This window comes from Erythrolamprus reginae, chromosome 4, assembly GCF_031021105.1.
Source record: "Erythrolamprus reginae isolate rEryReg1 chromosome 4, rEryReg1.hap1, whole genome shotgun sequence".
Classification (NCBI taxonomy): domain Eukaryota; kingdom Metazoa; phylum Chordata; class Lepidosauria; order Squamata; family Dipsadidae; genus Erythrolamprus; species Erythrolamprus reginae.
Window position 1 is genome coordinate 39,860,711 of NC_091953.1, and position 12,442 is coordinate 39,873,152.

Sequence of the window (12,442 nt, forward strand, 5' to 3'; positions counted from 1 at the left end):
TAGAATATATCAATGAAAGAATAGAAGAAGAGATATAGGAATAGAAAAAAGGTACAGGAGATATAGGAGAGCAATAGGACAGGGGACGGAAGGAACTCTAGTGCACTTGTACTCGCCCCTTACTGACCTCTTAGGAATCTGGAAAGGTCAACCGTAGATAATTTAAGGGTAAAGTGTTGGGGGTTTGGGGATGACACTATGGAGTCCGGTAATGAGTTCCACGCTTCGACAACTCGATTACTGAAGTCATATTTTTTACAGTCAAGTTTGCAGCGGTTAATATTAAGTTTAAATCTGTTGTGTGCTCTTGTGTTGTTGTGGTTGAAGCTGAAGTAGTCACAGTGTGGTAGTAAAAATGTTGGTAGCCCATCTGCTCTTGGAGTAATGATGTTATACATGCTAATCATGAAACACTGAAAACTGCCCTCACTATCAGATTCTTGACCTGCTGCAGCTTTCAAATGCTCTTCAACAGTAGAATTTCCACTGGTGAGGATCTCCTTATTTAACACTTCTGGATTCACATAGATCTTCAATAGCGCTAGTACTCTGGCACCAAAACAATGTAGAAATTGTAATTTATTCATGGTGTCTTGCAATTGGATACCAGTTTTTAAATGTTCACAGTCCATTAGTCTTTTACGCAAATGTGTCGTGATGCTTCCTAAAAGTCTTTCCCAACAAAGTCCAACAAATCTATGATTTTCTACAAATGTTATATTTTTGAAGATTTCTAAAGTAATTAGTGCACCAACTTTTCTTTCTTATGGACCCTTTCCCTTTGTAGGCAGTTCAAATGCTTTCATTGATCTTCTCACCAGTTTTTTCAGTTTTTATCATGTCTGTATTACTTGCTTGCAGTGCAGTTGAAAGAAGTGAGATTTCTTCCAGAATATTGATCATCAATGCCAAATCATTTTTTAACATATTTATTTTATTTAAAATATTTATTTTCAAGTCGGGCAGCTATACCGGAGTATTTGGCATTTGCATGAAAATACTGATGTAGTGCTGGATAATCATGCCACATAGCTATGGTTGCCCTTAAACTACAGACAGCCCATCTTGGCCCAAAACCTCTACCAATCTTTATGACGTTAATGTCAAGTTCTTCAGATATTTCATCAAGTTCAATTCAGTTCTTATTGGATTGATGAAAAATAGAGCATATCTTATCAATAAGTACAGTGGTACCTCGGTTCTCGAACGCTTTGGTTCTCGTACATTTCGGATACCAAACAAAATTTTCGGCAAAAATTTGCGTCGGTATCTGAACAAAAATTCGGATACCGAACAGCCACAGAAAATTTTGTTTGTGATCCGAAATGTTACCGCCTGCTTAACACCCTCCCAGTCTCTATAGTCTAACCTCTCCAAGCTGCAGGAAGGGTGGAGGCGGCTGCAATACCGGCAGCTTTGGGGTGCTCCTTTCCTCAGTGCTTCATCTTGTGCACCAACTTTCTCCTTCCCGGCGGCAGCGGTGGGGACAGCAGCGGCTTCCCTTCGAGGAGCAGCAGCACCGGGAACGTCACATGATGAAGGGAAGCTGGTGGAGCCATCTCAGCATTTGCCCCTGCTCCACTGGCTTCCCTTCATTATGTGACATTCTCAGCGCTGCTGCTCCTGGAAGGAAAGCCGCTGCTGTCACCACTGCTGCTGCCGGGAAGGAGAAAGTTGGTCGCACAAGACGAAGCACTGAGGAAAGGAGCCTGCCGAAGCTGCCGGTATTGCAGCCGCCCCCACCCTTCCTGCAGCTTGGAGAGGTTAGACTATAGAGCTCCTCAGATTTTTATCCCATAGTAAATAAAGAAAATAGACTTAATTGGTTCCCAGTGAGTCATCAGGGGCTGGGAACCAATTAAATCCATTTCCATTATTTCCTATGGGATAAATTAATTCGGTACTCGACCAAATCGGTTCTCGACCACACTTCTGGAATGAATTGTGGTCGAGAACCAAGGTACCACTGTATTTTAAAATATTTTACTTGCTTTAGTTCCTTTATAGAGTCATCTAAAATAAGTTGGAAGTAATGGTTCAAATCACTCCAGATTTTCTCCCAAACTGGCACCATCAGAGCAAAATGCTATTTAATTTTTTTTTTTGTAGGTAGTTCTGGGTAAACCCAACCTTACGTCACCTTTCCAGAACAGCAGAACATATTGTCTCTTGTTTTTCTTGTCTCTTATCATCTTGTTTCTTGAATCCAACAAGGTCAACAAAAGATGTTAGTGGGTTCTCTGAGTTCTCAACTTTTATGAAAACTATCACAACTGGTTTGCAGGATACCGCTGAGGGTTTCTCAATGATCAAACATATTTTCAGATTTTGTGCAATAATGCTAGTAAACATTTTGGTTTTAATTCCATTTGCAATGCATTAAACTATTTTTGCAACTGTTGGCCTTGAATGCAATCTTATTCCCAGATCTACTCCATTTTCTATTTGCTTTTGCCAGGCTGTAAACAGTTCTGAACATTTTACAAGTGGTGCCTAAGTGTTTTTCAGACATATTGTCCATTGCTTTTTTTATGTCATTCCCTTGTTTTACATTGTCTCTACAAATGGTGTGAGCTTTTGATGTGAAATGTTATCTCATTTTGTTCCTTAGAGACATCTGCTGCACTTCTTTATTTTTCCCAGATGCCTGAATCATGAAAACCTTCCATTTTTTGGACACATGAACACTGCTTTCTATTGCAAAATCAAGTTTTGCACAGTATTTACAACTTAATTTCTTGTTTGAAACTTCCAGTATCTCACACTTTTCTTGAAAAGTTCTCAGCTGTTGCATTGTCCAGCAGTCAGGAAGACTGATTTCATTTCAGACTCGGGTGACTCAATACTTCACTTGCTGCTTTCTCTAGGTTCAAGTGGTGGAAATGGTGGTACTTGTGATGCTTGGAATGTTTTGGATCATCCGCGGCCAATTCTGATGGTTGTTGTGCCAATTTTGGTTTCTTGCCAAAGAAACCAACCAAAGTCCATTGCCTTTTCTTGCTTACTGTTAAAGGCTGCTACTGCAAAGGGGAGGGGTGCTTTGTAAGTTTAGGACTAGTGATTCCAACACAATGTAAAAGAAAGTTCAAAAACCAACTATCACACTTTACACAAAAACTACACAAAAGCTACATAACTGACTCACACACAATGCAGAAGCAGCTGCAACAAACCCCTGCAACAAGCAGGAACCTCACAGAGTTCAAAACCAACTATCACACTTTACACAAAAACAACACAAGAGCTACACAACTGACACACACACAGAGGATAGGGGCAATGTTTACCTTTGAGGAAGCATTGGCAAGAAACTGAGCGGGCATCGGTGAAGTGAGTAGCTGGGCCACATGACAAGGGAACTTATATAGGGGGGGGGGGTAAGAGGCCGGAAGTGGGGAGTAGCAGTAAGTGGTGAGTGAGCCTGAAGTTTCAAAAAAATTCCAAATATCGCACGGCACAGCTGATTTTCCGAACCATTTTTTAAATTTTTGTTAGCATTTTAGCTACATATTTGTTGGAACTAGTGTTTTTAAAATGTTTAAAAGGTGTTTTAAAAAGCTCCGATGATCAGCTTTGTGAAAATCAGCTGTGATGCATGAATTTTTTTACTTTTTCAAGCAGTTTTTACTACCAGTTCGGGCAAACCAGCAGCATTATTACTACCCGTTTGGGTGAACGGGGCCAAACAGGTAGCATTTCACCACTGATTTAAATAATGTAACCACTTTGAAGGATGAGGAGCGGAAAAGTACAAAATATACTGGAAGTCGGTGTCTCATGTTAATAACAAAGTCAACATTCAAGAGGAAAATAACCTCAAATAGCAAAAAAGCCTATCAAATAGAGTACTCTGAAAAATAGAGGTATCTCTGTATAATACTGATTTGACTTCAGCATATAAGTGATATTTCTGAACAACATAATGTGCCTCTGGGAAAAGAAAATGGAAGGAACAAATAGTTAAATTGCAGTGTCAATATGACTGATGGAAATAATTGCTTTTCCTCTATGTGTTACATGAAAACAGAAACATTGAGTAATCATAGATTTGAGAAGTACAACTTGCTGATAAGTCCTGAGACAGGATCCAAAATTAAATCTCATTGCCAAACAAGATTACTAAACAGCATTTGTTATCACTTTTTCATTTTGAATACTGAAGCTCTAGGTAAAAGAAATCTTGAGAAATCCCTTATGTATAATCTTCTTATTGAATACAAATAAAAACATTCTACCCACATAGGATTGATCCTATGAAAGAAGACTAAAAACATTGTTTAAACCATTTTATTAATATTTGAATATTTGAAGTGATGCAACTTTAAATAAGGTTTATTATAAATGTGTGCTGACTACTATTGCCCCTCTGTTAAATCAGAGCCTTGTCCTGAGATTAAGAGCTGATCTTCCAGTGAAGTTCTACAACTTCCTTACACTTTAGCACCAAGGAGTACCCATTAGGAAGGTACTAATAGATCTAGCTACACTCCTCTTTGATTGTGAACAGTAAGAAATTCATTGCTAATAATTGTCAAATAACAACAAAGGTTAAATTTACAGTGGTCCCTCGATCATCGCGAGGGTTCCGTTCCAGGACCCCTCGCGATGATCGATTTTTCGCGAAGTAGCGGTGCGGAAGTAAAAACACCATCTGCACATGCGCAGATGCTGTTTTTACGTCCACCGCCGCCCACCCTTCGCCCGCCCACCCCGTTGCTCGCACCTGGGGTTTCCCCGCGCGCGTGCCGCCCGCCCGCCCACGCCGTTGCTGGGGCTGCTTCCCAGCTGGGAAGCGGAGCTGGGATGTCCCCAAGCGCGCGCGCGTTGCTGGGGCAGCTTCCCAGCTGGGAAGCGGAGCTGGGGTTTCCCCAAGCGCGCGCGCACTGCCCGCCCGCCCACCCCGTTGCTGGGGCCGCTTCCCAGCTGGGAAGCGGAGCTGGGATGTCATGTAAGCAAAGCTACTGAATTGGATAGCTCTATTACAAGGACATGGTTTTAAAGTAGGGTTTTTTTTAAATGTAGTACATAGTACAAAAGAATCACACTAAACTCAGTCATTCCTTTTTTGTTGGGAACGCAAAACAGTTAAATCTGCAATCTTATGGAACAGTTTTTCTCACTTTGCCTCTACTTAATACTAATCCTAAAATGATTTTCCGTCTGCTGTTCTTCCCCATACAGATCCCACGGACTCCAAGCATTGAGAAAAAACCTTGAAGAATAGGTGTCCAAGGTACAGTTGTACAACTGGATATTATCAGCATATAAATGATACTTCATCTCATACATCTGATACAGTAATTTCAACCATCCATCCATTCATCCATCCATCCATTCAATTTACAGTGATACCTTGTCTTACAAACTTAATTGGTTCCAGGATGAGGTTCTTAAGGTGAAAAGTTTCTAAGACGAAACAATGTTTCCCATAGGAATCAATGGAAAAGCGATTAATGCGTGCAAGCCCAAAATTCACCACTTTTGCCAGCCGAAGTGCCCGTTTTTGCACTGCTGGGATTCCCCTGAGGTTCCCCTCCATGGGAAACCCCACCTCCGAACTTCTGTGTTTTTGGGATGCTGCAGGAGAATCCCAGCAGGAAAATCCCAGCATTGCAAAAACGAGCGCTTCGCTGGCAATGGAAGTCCGGAGGTGGGGTTTCCCAGCGAAGGGAGCCTCAGTGAAATTGCAGCATTGCAAAAATGCCGGAGTCCTGAAAACCCTACCTCTGGACGTCTGTGTTTTTGCGCTGCTGCAATTTCACTGAGGCTCCCCTCACTGGGAAACCCCACCTCCGGACTTCTGTTGCCAGCGAAGCACACATTTTTGCGCTGCTGGGATTCCCCTGCAACATCACAAAAACATGGAAGTCCAGAGGTGGGGTTTCCCATGGAGGGGAGCCTCAGGGGAATCCCAGCAGCACAAAAACGGGCACTTCGCTGGCAACGGAAGTCCGGAGGCGGGGCATCCCAGCGGTGGCGGTGGGTTTGTAAGGTGAAAATAGTTTGTAAGAAGAGGCAAAAAAATCTTAAACCCCGGGTTTGTATCTCGAAAAGTTTCTATGACGAGGCGTTTGTAAGACGAGGTATCACTGTATATGAATGAATAAACAACTCATGTATAATGTGAGACTGTTCATATTCATTAAAAGCAACAACAATATAGATATACCACACACAAATATGATAGGGTCAGGGCCAACTAATCTCAGAGGCTATGTTGTTCTATAAGGCAGGTATTGCAATAGAAAAGGTCTGCTTGTTGTGACCCATCATATGACTGTTTAATTGAAGGGACCCAATGCATTTTTTACTTGTCTGTAAGATGGACAGAGAAAAGTGAAGACAGGAAGACCTGCAGATAACCTTACCTTGTACCCACAAGATGTGGTGGGATGCCCCCTCCTCAAGAGATTATCCTGAGAACCAACAATTCTGCACAGTTATCCTTAGTCCAACTTTTTATTAAAAATGGCTGAAAAGTTGATTACACTGCAATTATGAAGAACTCTGGAAGAGGTGAATTATGTTATGTGGTCTCATTCCTCTTGCGGATACTGGAACTCCCCTTGGAATTGAGGGATAAAAAGTAGATGGAAAATAGAATGACACTGGGGAGCAATTGAATGAACTTAGTTAACTGAGGGTGAATCTGAATCACTAATAAAGCCTACCTTGTGGCAATAAAGGTTGCAAAATATCAACATTTATTTTCTCCTATGTGCATGGATAGCCTCCTGCACCTTGTTTAAAATGATTCAGACAACACTGGGAAGAGTGGGCTCAGAGATCTACCAATGAGACTGCCAATAAAATATGCTGTGCATCTGTTGCATTCACTCTAGCCTTGGACTCTAGCCTTGGAACAGGTCTTATGGGGCTGTCTTGTTGGGGTATCTGGGAAGAACTTGATCCTGATACGCCTGAATTATACAATTATCACAACTGTTAGCTTGATCACCTATGTATTAGATCAGTGGCCCTGTCTTTCTCATTGGCCTCTCTCTGTGGCCTCCTAGGAATTGACATGTATTTTTATTTGTTTGTTTGTTTGTTTGTTTGTTTGTTTTGTCCAATACACAATAATACACAATGAAGGTTATAGAGGATATATTCGAATAGAATATATTAAAGAAAGAATAGAAGAGAAAATATAGGAGTAAAATATAACTAGAGAGAATAGCAGAAAAGATAGAAGAGATAGAAGAGATAGAAGGGATAGAAGAGATATAAGAGATATAAGGGATAGAAAAGATAGAAGAGATATAAGGGATAGAAAAGATAGAAGAGATAGAAGAGAAGATAGAAAAGATATAGGAGAGACTATAGGACAGGGGACGGAAGGCACTCTGGTGCACTTATGTACGCCCCTTGCTGACCTCTTAGGAACCTGGTGAAATCAACCGTAGATAGTCTAAGGGTAAAGTGTTGAGGGTTAGGGTATGATACTATGGAGTCTGGTAGTGAGTTCCACGCTTCGACAATTCAATTGCTGAAGTCATATTTTTTACAGTCAAGTTTGGAGCGGTTAATACTAAGCTTGAATATAGCTGTTTTATAATGTAAGATACACAATTAACAATTAAATGCAGAGATTTCTGGAAAAGTTCAAAAATGGAAACAAGCTTATGTTACAAATAACATTTTAGAAGCAATCATATTTAATCTATAGGTTAAATTATTGTATTTTATTTAATTTCATTTTAGACTGTATTTTATTCCAACTTCATTTAAAATCGTAGTTCATTCCAATTTCATTTAAATCGTACTTTATTCCAATTTTATTTTAAATCATATTTTATTCCAATTCCATTTTAAATTGCTTTTATTAAATTTTAATAATAGTTTGTTTCTGGAACTTTGCACTTTGATATGGCCCAAGGGCTAATCAATAAAGACTCAAAAAGAAGCAATCTGAGTATGAAGGGTTTGAAATATGGTGAATCAGAACAATCAAAACATAGATAAAAACTGCATGTAAAAAATGTAAGTACAAATAGAACTTGAATCAAGAATGGCCAAAGTTTGCTATTTAAGAAATAAAGTGGTAAGAGTACAAATTTAATGATGCTGTTATATGCCTAAGCAGATAATTATACTTTGCAGAGGCAATAAAGTTGCAAGCTATTTGTTACATAGCTGCCATGAAACCATTATTCTTACTAAATAAAAAATAAAAATTGTCGCAAGTTATTATTATAATAAAATAGTACAGCAAATTTTAAAAATTGAAAAAGTTATTAGAATAACTCCTGCACTGTTGTTATGAATCTATTTTATGAAATAATATCAAAAATAGAGATGTATCACTTCTTAAGTTGCTGTACAAACATGTACAATTCTTCCAAACAACCTTACAGTAAGGTCTAAAAATAAGTAACATGGAAATAAATGTGTTAGAAACTATTGTACATAAATCAATTCCCTCTTAATATCTTCCAGTTGAGTTGCGGCAATTGTGTTGCAGTAATCTAAACATGGCAGTACTTGTTCAAATATACCTTTGGAGAAACTCACTAGGTGATTTTATATCAACCATTCTCTGTTTTTGCTTCTTGTAAATACAAAAAGAGGGATTTCTGTTGTTGCAAAAGATCTTTAGAGGAAGACTGCTCTAATCTCTGAACATCCTGACTTACAAGAATAACATAATGTCAAGGAAAAGGCCATCCTAACTCCATCAACCGACCACAGAAGAAACAGCAGAAATGTTCTTCATGGCTCTTCTAAAGAACCCTTTAAAAAAAAACCTCAAGTGCCAGATAATCGTGGATAAGAGATTAGAAAGGAAATAATAGTCTAACCCTATGCAAGGATCAAGGACTATAGAGCTGGTTGTGCATTTGGAGTCTTCTTTTTTTTTTTTTGCTTTGCACTTCTTGTAAGCTACCTTGACTGAAAAACAGTATATTAATTTTCAAAATAAGTAATGGCCTTTGTAATTACATATAAGGTTCAAGGCAGCACCATCAGACAAGGATTACAGAAATTTGGAATGATGCCATTATTTTGGTTTTTATTTAACATTTTGCATTTTCACAGGATTTGCTGTATCAGCTCTGTTTTTCTCCCAATGCAAGGTCAGATTTTTTGCAACAACACAAACTATTCCATGCAATCCTAAGAGCCCTTTTTATGTGTACAATACTTGTTGGTTTCTAAACAGGCTAAAATAATCAAGCTTTTGTTCCCACTTATCACTATCAGGTAATTTAGCTGCGTAAAAAGAGAAGCAATAATTATTTTCTCACTGCTATCCAACACATTCTGAGAGATGGTAATAAAATTCATAACAATAAAACCTTGTCATTTAGGCCAGTGATTTTCAACCTTTTTTGAGCCGCGGCACATTTTTTACATTTACAAAATCCTGGGGCACACCACCAACCAAAATGACACTCTAACACAGTACATGTTATACATATAGTTTATAATATAGTATCACCCTCTGTGGGGACCTCTTATAAAAAGGTCAAATATCTATATACACCATCATGATAGACATAACCAGCTGAGGCTGAGGCTTCATCTAGTGGTGGCAACATTTGCCTCCAGTCCTGACCAGGATTAGAAATCGGGACCATGGAGGAGTAGCAGCTTCAACTACTCACCACGGCCACACAATGACGTGCGCGGCAGCCCGAGCGGGGATCTTCCTGGGTGTGGATGAGAGGCGGCCTGCTATTGGTTCATTACTAGTGGTTGGGATGAATCCTAGAAGGTGATTGGTCAGTGAGCGTTCCCTGTGCCTCCACTCTTCCTGTCACTGATAGCTGGAAGGATTATGAGGGGAATGTTTATGTTCGGATGGAGGTGGCTGGCAGTGGGCCAGCTAAATGGCCTCCATGGGCCGTATCTGGCACGCGGTACATAGTTTGGGGACCCATGTTTAATTTCCCCACGGCACACCTGACCATGTCTCACGGCACACTAATGTTCCGTGGCACACTGGTTGAAAAACACTGATTTAGGCAATCTACTTTGACCTAAGAGAAAAGATTATTCATAGCACCAGAGAGTTCACTGAGGAAATGTTTCCAATAATTTCTGAATATTCGTGCTACTTGCATTGGGCCTTTTATTTTCATGAATAGTGTAAATCAGAACTTCCATGGTTTTGTTTCAGTTTATTTATTTTTTATTTATTTTATTTATTTATTTATTTTGTCCAATACACAATAATACACAATGAAAGTAGAGAAGATATATGAGGTATAGGAGAGACTATAGGACAGGGGATGGAAGGCACTCTAGTGTGCTTATGTACGCCCCTTACTGACCTCTTAGGAATCTGGAGAGGTCAACCATGGATAATCTAAGGGTAAAATTTTGGGGTTTAGGGGATGATACTACAGAGTCCAGTAATGAGTTCCATGCTTCGACAACCCAATTACTAAAGTCGTATTTTTTACAGTCAAGTTTGGAGCGGTTAATATTAAGCTTGAATCTGTTGTATGCTCTTGTGCTGTTGTGGTTGAAGCTGAAGTACTCTTTGACAGGCAGGACATTGCAGCATATGATATTGTGGGCAATACTTAGATCATGTTTAAGGCGTCGTAGTTCTAAGCTTTCAAGACCCAGAATTGTAAGTCTAGTTTCGTAGGGTATTCTGTTACGGGTAGAGGTGTGAAGGGCTTTTCTGGTGAAGTATCTTTGGACATTTTCGAGGGTGTTAATGTCAGAAATGAGGTATGGGTTCCAAAACAGATGAGATGTATTCTATGATGGGTCTGGCAAAAGTTTTGTAAGCTCTGGTAAGTAGTGTGAGATTTCCAGAGCAGAAGCTACGTAGGATTAGATTAACAATTCTTGAGGCCTTCTTAGCAATGTTGTTGCAGTGGGCTTTGGCACTTAGATCTTTGGTTATGAGTACTCCAAGGTCCTTGACCGAGTGGGGATTATCTGTGAAAATTTGTTTATTCAGTTTGTATTTGAAGTTCTGATTCTTTTTGCTGATGTGTAGGACAGAGCATTTGCTGGTTGAGATTTGGAGTTGCCATGTGTTGGACCAGTCAGAAACCGAGTCTAGGTCTTTTTGTAAAGTAGTTGTGTTATCAGTGGTGTTGAAGAGTTTTACATCGTCTGCAAAAAGAACACAGTTGCTTGTGATGAGATTGCAAAGGTCGTTGATGTAGAGAATGAAGACCGTAGGTCCTAGTATGCTACCTTGTGGGACACTGCTTTTAACAGGGACGTGTGTTACGGCAACAGGTAAGATCTTTTAAATCTTTAAATTTTTCCTATGCAAACAAGGCTTTTTTCCAACTTTATTCTAATAGACTATCTATCTATCTATCTACCTACCTACCTACCTATCTACAATAAACATATCTTTCTATCAATTAAATATTTTGCCCATCTTGCATAAAATGACTCTGGGCAATATACAATAAAACTAACAATTAAAACATTCTACAAAAGCAGTTTAAAACCAACTAAACATAAATAAGAGCAAAATTTCAGGAGGAGAGCACAAACTATTGTCGTGTTATGAACGTATTTAAGCATTGCAAAATAGTCAAGAATGCTGCTATTGTAGTTATTATGTTATGCATTTCTTTATTGTTTCAAAAGTCTAATAGTAGAGGCAATAGAAAAGGCAATCTGATGCCAGGTTTTTTAAAATATTTTTATTGATTTTCATAATATAAAAACATCCACACAACATATGGCATATAACATGTGCTCAGTGATTGTGCCCACCATCAGACAAACAATCATACCCCACCACCAGTCGGGGGTATTTCTTTTATAAATCATTTTAACCCAAGAGCTAAATATTTATTTACATATTATAAAGTGATTCCAACTTGTTTCTTATAGCTTATCTCTGATCCTACTCTCCATATATCGTCTTACCTTGTCCCATCGCCCCATCAGCTGTTGCAAATCAGTTTCATTAGTCAAATTCATCTTTTTGTCCATAATCTCAAATTGAATGTGGTCCACCATGTACCTATACCAATTTTGCATTGTCCATTTTGTTGCGTGTTTCCACCCCAAGACTATTACCGCCTGAGCGTTTTCTATCGCTGCTTGTTTTATTTCTCTGACTTTTCCCATCTCACTACTTTTAACTAATACTGCCATTTCCTTAGTAATCGTCCATCTTATATTTAATATCCTATTAATAGCCTCTTGCACTTTTTGCCAAAAGTTCTGCACTACTGGGCATTCCCAGAGCATATGCATAAACACTCCTTTATCTTGGCACCCATGCCAACAGATACCTTTAACATTCTGCTGAAAGTGTGCAAGATGAACGGGTGTGTAATACCACTTATGTAATATTTTCCTTCTCATTTCCCTAACTCTTGTATTCTTAATTTTCCTTATATTCTCTACTATATTTTCCATCTCTTGCACCTTTACTTATATCTCATTTTGCCATCATTTAGTCAATCCTTGGATCACATCCCCGTCTGACTTCACTAACATCTTATAT